General features: G+C 41.3%; 1 pseudogene; it reads right to left on the bottom strand.

Moving 5' to 3' along the window:
• Positions 1-7170: 7170 nt before the first annotated feature.
• On the bottom strand, positions 7171-7706 carry LOC103742092 (annotated as a pseudogene).
• Positions 7707-8595: the final 889 nt, after the last annotated feature.

Below are 8595 nucleotides of genomic sequence, written 5' to 3'. Positions count from 1 at the left end.
GAATTTTGGTTCTGTTTATATTGTTTATGTAGCTTTGTTGCTTTTTGCTCAGATGTGAAAAATTCACTGGTGTGAGTTTCAGGTTCCTAAAGGGTAGTAGACTTACCTTGGTAGGTGGTGGGACAGGGTAATAGGCAGGCCAGTCAGGGTAGTAGGAGAACTGGTCTGTGTCAGACAAATCAGAGTCAAAGGGAGTGAGGAGGGTCTTAACAAAATAGTCTAGAGAATTTAGGTAATCTGGGTTAGGAAGCTAGTCCAGAGATCTGAGACAAAGAAATTGGAGCAGGTCTGTGTTCAAGGCTAGCAGGGAGAAAGGGTGGGGTTTGGTAGATTGGGAGTGCTCAGACTGAAGGCGAATGGAGTAGAGATGCTGTGGGTTGGATCTAACTTATCAGGGATGTAGGTGAGCCAGTCTGTGTCAGGCAGATCAGGATCCAGGGGAAGATGGGGACCACCTGAATACTGATTTAGCAAACTATGCAAGGTGTTTAGGTAGTCTGGATTAGGAAGCTAGTTCCAAGATCTGAGTCAGAAGAATTGGAGTCGTCCTGGGTCCAAGGCTAGTAGTGGACAGGGTGGGGGTTAGGTATATTGAAAGTGTTCAGGCTGGAGGGGAGTGGAGCCTCTTCTGATTAGTTTTAATTTTTAGAGCATTTTGTCATATATTAGAATTTCAATACCTACTTGCTTCTTTCTGCCATTTTCTTGGAATAATTCTTTCTATCCTTTCACCCTAGGGTAGTGCCTATCATTTCTTGAAGACAGCAAAAAGATAGAGTTTGCTTCTTAATCCAATCCACTAGCCTGTGGCTTTTGACTGGGGAGTTGAGGCCTTGGTTATTTAGTGTTGTTATTGCAAGATGTATAGTGTTTACTGTTATTTTAATTCATTTGTATTCTTGGTCCCATTTTGAGTTTCTATAATTATACCTTCTTTAGTTTTCTTTCTCTAACTTCTTGGGTATAGTCATTTCTATCTTCATTTCTTTGTCTTGCTTTGAGTAGTCTCTGTAGGGCTGGTTTGGTAGAAATGAATTCTTTCAGCCTATTTGTGTCATAGAAAAATTTTTGCTCCCTTTCAACTATGATTAATAGTTTAGCTGGGTAAAGTATTTTAGGTTGACATCTGTGGTCATTTTAAACTTGAAATACTTTAGTCCAGGAACTTCTGGCTTTCATAGTTTGCACTGAAAAGTCAGCTGTAATTCTGATGGGTTTTCTTTTATATGTAACTTTTTTTTCTAGCAGCTTTCAGTATACTCTGTTTTGTAAATTTAGTGATTTTACTATGTTGTGTCATGAGAAGTTTCTGTTCTGGTCCTGTCTAATTGGTCTTCTGTGAGCTTCTTGTACTTGTGGGAGTTTTCTTCAATAATCCTGTTGAAGATCTGGTCAATGCAACTACTTGAGATTCCTCTCCTTCTTGTATACCTATGATAAATAGATTTTGGCTTTTCATGTGTATCCCATATTTCCTGAGTATGCCATTTCTGTGTTTTAGTAATATATATATATATATATAGTCTTTGAAGACTCTAGTTCTTCAAACTTGTGGTTCAATCTTGATATTTATTCAATTTTATTCATTCTGCTTATGAGGTTTTCTCCTGGCATTTCAATTTGACATTGAATTTTTCAATTCTGGCTCATATTTTCTTCAACACTGGTATCTCTTTCATTAATTCACTTTTCATGTCCTGAATTGTTTTTGTTATTTCATTTAGATGCATCTTTGTAATTTCTTGAACTTCTGTCACAAGTTTATGCCTATCCTCTTTTTGCTTTGAGTTGTTTGTGTGTTCTTTAAGTTCTTTGATCTTGTTTATGATTATTATTTTAAATTCTGAGTCTATGACTTCCTCAAGTGATTCTCATTGTAGTAAACTTCTATAGGACTCACAGTAGGTTGTTTGGGACATATTCTCTTGGTTTTTCATCTTATTTGTGTTTATGAACTGGCATTTGGATGTCTTTTGTTGATTGTGTGTCTGATAAGAAATTGTATTCTGTTTAGTTGAAGTTTGGTTCTGTTCATATTGTTGATGTAGCTTGGCTGAATTTTGCTCAGGTATGAAAAGTTAATTGGTCTGTGTTTCAGGTTCTCTCATGGGTAGCAGACTGGTCATAGGCAAGTCTATGGCAGGCATATCAGGAGGGGGACCTAGGGCAAATTGGGGCAGTGACTGTGTGAAGAGGAGAGAGTGGAGCTCCTCAGGCTGCAGGGGAATCAATGTGCAGTGTGCAGGATCTGTCTTACCAGGGTAGAATGCTGATCTCAGGAGTCCAAGTGCAAGGTGAAGGATGGGAACAGCCTGTGGAGCACTTAAAAACTATTATGGAAGACTTAAGAAGCTCTGAGTGCAAGGAATCAGGGAGCAATGGGTAGGTCTGGACTGAAGGTAGTCCAGAGATCTGGGCAGAAAGAGCAAAATTTGACCTGGGTGCCAAGTGCAGGGAGAGAGTTAAACTCTTCAGGCAGCAGGGGAATCAAGACACAGTTGGCAAGTTCACTGACTTACCAGGGTAGAATGCCGATCTCAGGAGTCCAAGAGCAAGGCATGCTGTGAGAACAGTCTGTGAAGGTTCTAGCAAACTTGATTGGAAAATTGAGCTGATCTGAGTTCCTGGGATCAGGATGCTGTGGGTGGGTCTGGGCTAAAAGTATAGTCCAAAAATCTGGACAGAAGGACCAAAAGTGGACCATGGTCCAGTGCTAAAAGGGAGACTGGGCACATAGGAGAGGGTGGAGCTGCTCAGCTGCAGTAGAGTCAAGGTAATGTCAAGTCAGTTTTCTTTAATGGTGTAATGCTAATTAGGTTTACCAGGCTCCAACAGATGAACTCTCATGTTTTCTGATGTAAATTCAACTCTATAAGCTTTAATAATAATAAATAATAATAATAACAGAAGATAATAATAAGGCAGAGGGGTAGTAAGTGGTGGTGTAGATAGGGGAGGGAGTCTGAATATTATCAAAATACATTGTATGAAATTATTAAAACTTCAATAAAATTTAAAAAATATATTAGTGCATTCTACTTCCAAGAGACCTTGGGTGAATGAGATATTCTATAATTCATAACAATGTGTTAAGATTCAGGTGGAGCCTAGCTTATACTTCTTCAATTGAAGCTGGATAAACTATTTGAATAAAATTATGGGTGGGGACTGATTCCAGACATACTTCTAGGAATGTAATTTTAGCAAGGCAGTTCCAGGAAACACACAGTTTCAAGAGGCATCTTGAGGAATGGGTGTCCTTTCATTTTTGGCCCACTCTTACAAACTATATTTGAGTTAGACTATTTTGTCAAGTAATTATAATGTTTGCACAGTATCGACTCAATATCCTTTTAATGTAAATAGAGCATCTTTGATCAGTCAGAGTCTCTTCAAGGTTGCCCTGGGTCTTCTTTATTTCATTAACTTTTGGTAGCTTCTTTACTACTGTGACACAAAACATTCTAACTAGTCTTGTGTGTCATATATGCAGCCCACAAGTAAGCAATTTTTGCAAAAAGACAAAGTTCTTTTAAGCAACAAATGATGTTTAGAGGCCAAGTCTAAGTATTATGGATGCTTACTTCAATTTCATTTTATTCATTTTTATTTTTTAATATTTCTTCCTTTCTATTGTTTGAAAATTTCAATTTCACATATATAGAACTTGTTTTGGTCAAATTCACACATCCCCTATTGCATCTCTCTAATTTCTCCACTATCCACACCACCACTTTCCTCCCACATTCATATGTGGTTTTTAAACCAAATGAGATCACTTAGTGCTGCTTTAACTGTATGGTTATAGGCTCATCTGAAGCATGGATAGCCTTTGAGTGGCTGCCTCCCTAAAGAAAACTAACTCTCCTTCCAGTAACAGCCATTGATTGAAAATATTCCCTCATCTAGAGATGGGGCTGTGTGAGGCCCTCCCCCACCCATCCTGGAATTTTGGCTGGCTTGATATTGTGCAGATCATGTGCATGAAGTCATAGACAGTGTGAGTACATGTGGTCAATGATACTGTCATGCCCGGAAAATACTATTTGTTCACTATCTGTGGCTCTTAAAATCATTCTGCTCCCTCTTCTGCAATGATCACCAAGTTGCGGTAGGTGGGGAGGAAGTGAAATATAGATGACCTGTTTAAAGCTGAACACTACACAGAATCTGAATTTTCTGAATGTTGACCAGTTGTGGATTTTATTAATTACCATATTCTACAAAAAGAAGTTTCTCTGATCAGGGTTTAGAGATGCACCAATCTATGGGTATGGCTGTAAGAACTTAGAAAGACAGTTTGTTTATTACATTTCCATTTAGCAGGATAATAGCACTAGCTTCTCTCCTAGGACCTATGATCTAGTCAGCCATTTGTTTCTGGCCAATTTAATAGACATGAGTTCCATCTTATGGAGGAGGCTCAAAATCCACTCATTGGTTACTCTAATAACATTCATAGCACAACTACACCAGTGGGCATATCTTACCAGGCAGGGCTAAACCTATTATCGCTCACAGGGTTCACAGTTTGGTAAGTCTGTTGATTTACCCTCCACCCCACCCTGTAGCATGCATAGAATGTTCCAGCAACATGAAAGTTAGCCAGTAGGGATGAAGTTTTCAGATCAGTGCCAGCTTTGTTTCTCCATATTCTACATATTCTATGACTCAATTGTGTAGCATCTTCACCCATAGGGTTTCCCATCAAGTTCTGGAGGGTAAGTAAAAGCAATGACAACAGTCTGTACTATTTTTGTGTTTGAGGGGGCTGCCTATGGGATGTCATGGACCTATAACCCAAAAGGAAATAACTCATACTTGCCACTGGGCCTTTTTTGTTTGATAGCCTATGGTGTCTGAGAGAAGCATAGTCTTTTGGGGGCAACTTCATTTAAAACCTTTTAATTTATAGGTATGTATATATTTTAGAAGTTTCTACAGATGTAAGTTTCTATATTGTAGGAGGCTAGGCCCGGGACCAACAGTGCAGGCATGCCCTGCTTCCTGTTGATGAGCAGGAAGGTGCAGTTTGGGGGCTTACGGCCCAACCGAGAGCCCTGGACACTGCTGACATGTGATGGAAAAGAACACCTTAGACTCAGGGGCCAATGGGGAGGTGAAGAGGAGTATAAAGGAGCCTCCCTTGTATGCAATAAACGAGAGCTCTGCTTGCAAGACAGTGAGCCTCCCTGTGTCTGTGTGTTGACTCTGTGCCTACTCATCCCCTGCCCCTGCGGTGGGAGACAGGACTGGCCTAACAGCAACAACTGGTGCCCAACATGGCTACATGGACCCTAACCTAGTCCAGGGCCTTTTTATTCTAATTTCCTTTTTTGTTGCAGTGTTTTTCTTTCTCTTTGTTTTCCCTTGTTTCTGCCCGGATTGCCTCGCCAACTGATCCCACGGTCCTCACTGTTCAACTGTCTGTCAGTCCCTTCCACCGGTGTTCTTCAGTGAATAGGCCCCTTTCTGTTACCTGTTCTTTGCCGTCGGTCTGGTGAGTGACCAAGGCCCGTCTCCTCTTCTCTTTTTCCCATGTTTGTCTGTCCATATTGCACATATTCTAATGACTTAGTTCACCCCGCATCTCCACATAAGGATTGACCATCCAGGAGACAGAACCATGGACACCCTCCCAACAGGGTGTCCCACGACCGGAGATACCATGTGGGCATACAGCAGTGGCCTAACGAACCATGGAAGTCCCCCACAAAGCACTCTCATCTGGTTCCAAAACACAGCTCTTTCCTCCCTGTCTTTTTTACTTTCACTTTCATTTTGCTTGTCAATCTGGTTATGCAACCACCAGTTAAGAGCCCTTAGGGCGGTGGCCAGTCTCTTAAAATTGCTGGCAGGTTTTCCATGGCTTGGGACTAAAAATCCCCTCCCACCTATCAGCAGGTTGGAAAGTTTCCTTTCTCAGCACGGTTTCCCTTCTTTAGCTTCTTTTGTCTAGTCCGTCTACATCCCCCCCATCATGGGAAACTTCCCATCCCACTGCAAGGAGCCCCAGATTTCTGCCCTAAAATCCCTACTTACATCCCATGGGATTAGAGTTAAACATAATGACCTGGAGGACTTTTGGTCCAAGGCTTCGGTCCTCACCTCATGGCTCTCCCTGCAAAACATGTGGGATCCTGATATGTGGATGAGAGTTCTTTTCCTTTCAAGGAAATGGGAGGTGCAAGAGGGCAGGGTTCCCCGAGCCCCTTCATACCTGTATTGCTGGGTATCCTTAGCAGCATCAAAGCCAGATCTACCAAGGACATTCTTACATCCTTTAATGAACACTGCCAAGACCAAAAGATGATTAGTCTTTCCATCCAGTCCCTCCCGACAGTCCTGGAAGAACCAGATGACTCAGACCCAGATTCACACCCTACCAAGGTCTCCTGGTGCCTGTGTCATTGACTCTGAGCCTACTCATCCCCTGCCCCCTTGGTGGGAGAGGCGACAGGACCGAACCGCAACACTATATGACATTTTTTTGACAGCCTTTAGTATTAGTTATCCCTTGGCTATCCTGCCCTCCTATCTCCCGCTACATTTAAATCTTCCTGTTTCATTAGTTCCCCTTCCGCTTTCATACCATCTGTCTTCTATCCTTCCCTTTAAATCCACTATGGCTCCTGTCCCTCGAGTTTGTCTCTTACATGATCAGACAAACCCACATAACAAAGTTTTATGTGAATTTATTATGGTTTATGTTCTTGGGTAGGGAGGTGGTAAATGGGGGAACCTACAAAAAAACTCACACCCTGCACCCAGCTCTGTGGGCTCGGCCTGCCTAGTCCAGGCAGCTTCTGTGCCCACCCACAGTCTCCATTAACTTTCTCCAAGCATTTTCAACCCCATAGTCATGCCTTAAGTCAGTAAATGCCCCCTCTCACATCCACAGGTGAGACCCTGGGGTCATCTCTTGACACCACCCTAGCATTTGTAGTGGAGGGCATGGGAAAATTTCAATGTTTAATGAAAAAGACTTCAAGCAATGCATTTTTTACATGTGGGGATGAAAAGGTGGCAAAGCCCCCAGGGGCCTTCCTGGTGGGTTATGAGAAGAGAGTTCATATAAACCCCATTAACTAAGGAAGCTGCCCCTACTATTTTAAAAACGGAACACAAAACAGATGCTCTTGTTCAATGCGGTGTGTGCCAGCACCATCTTCAGACCAAGTCGGCCATGTTCATGGGCATCTCATTAATCTGGGTGGAGTAGTACTGCTCGATGTCTCTGAGGATTTGTATGTCCTCATTCTTTACAAAAATGATGGCTACCCCCTTCTGGCCATAGCGACCTGATCTCCCGATTCTGTGGATGTACAGCTCTCCGTTGTTGGGTAGATCTTAGTTGATGATGAGGGACACCTGAGGGACATCCAGCCCCCAGGCCCAGACATCTGTAGAAATGAGCACTCAGCTGGCTCAGGACCAGAACTCTTTCATGATGGACTCCCGCTCTTTCTGGGGCATGTCTTGGTGTATAGAGGACACAGTGAAATTGACTTCTCTCATTTTCTATGTCAGCCAATCTTCCTCTTGGTGTTGCAGAAGATGATTACCTGGGTGATGGTCAGCATGTTGTAGCGATCACACGGTATCAAACTTCCACTCCTCTCTTTCCACCATTACAAAATACTGATGCTTTCCAGAGTCAATTCATCAAGCTTCACCAAGGGTTCCTGGTGGCTCACAGCTTCCATCACAAGATAGGTCCCAGAAAGCCCTCTTCAGTCAATTCTTCGTGGCAGGCCCCACCCCTTGGAGGAATTAGCTGTGTCCTCTGGGACAAGCTCCTTACTAGTTTCCTGATTTCTATGGGTACTCTAATTTAATCATGCATACATAAAATTCAAAGCTAGCATCCATATATGGAAAAGAACATATAGTATTTGCTTTCTTTGTCTGGATTTATCACTCAGAATATTTCCAGCTCCATCCTTTTTTGGGCAAATTACATAATATCATTTTTCTTAACACCTTGAATAATATTCAGTTGTGTTAATGAACCACATTCTCACTATCTACTCATCAGCTGATGAACATCCAGGTTATTTCCATTTTCTCACTACAATGAGTAGAGGAGCAATGAACCTGGATGAGCAAATATCCATGTAGAAACATATAAAGTCCTGTGAGAATACAACCAGGAGCAGTACAGCTATCAAATATAGAAAATCTTTATCTTTTTGAGTAACCTTGACATTGATTTCCATACAGCAGCTAAATATAGTCATAAATGTTTTTTTTCTTTTTTTATTTATTTTTATTTAATAATCACATGATTAGAAGAAGCATTTCATTACAGCTTTAACATATTCAGTAACAATTTCCAGAGCAACAGCACATCTCTTTCACAAGTGGGTGCAAGTTTCTAGGTTCACAGTTGAATTAATATAGTTATATATTATTGAACTCAGTATAAGCCCTGTAAGGCATAAAATTGAATGAGTTTTTAACTTTTAAAGAAGACCTCCATTTCCTTTTAAAATATGCTGTTTCTTACACTTTTGAAGCTATTAAATTTAGTGTTTTATATATCAATTTTCATTAGGATTTCCTTCCAAAACAGATTTTCAAGAATCTAGTCTC

The sequence above is a fragment of the Nannospalax galili genome, unplaced genomic scaffold (genome assembly GCF_000622305.1).
Source record: "Nannospalax galili isolate Female #2095 unplaced genomic scaffold, S.galili_v1.0 scaffold520, whole genome shotgun sequence".
NCBI classification, from domain to species: Eukaryota; Metazoa; Chordata; class Mammalia; order Rodentia; family Spalacidae; genus Nannospalax; species Nannospalax galili.
The sequence above is the reverse complement of the archived record's forward strand: the minus strand, read 5'-3'. Positions and strand labels throughout refer to the sequence as shown.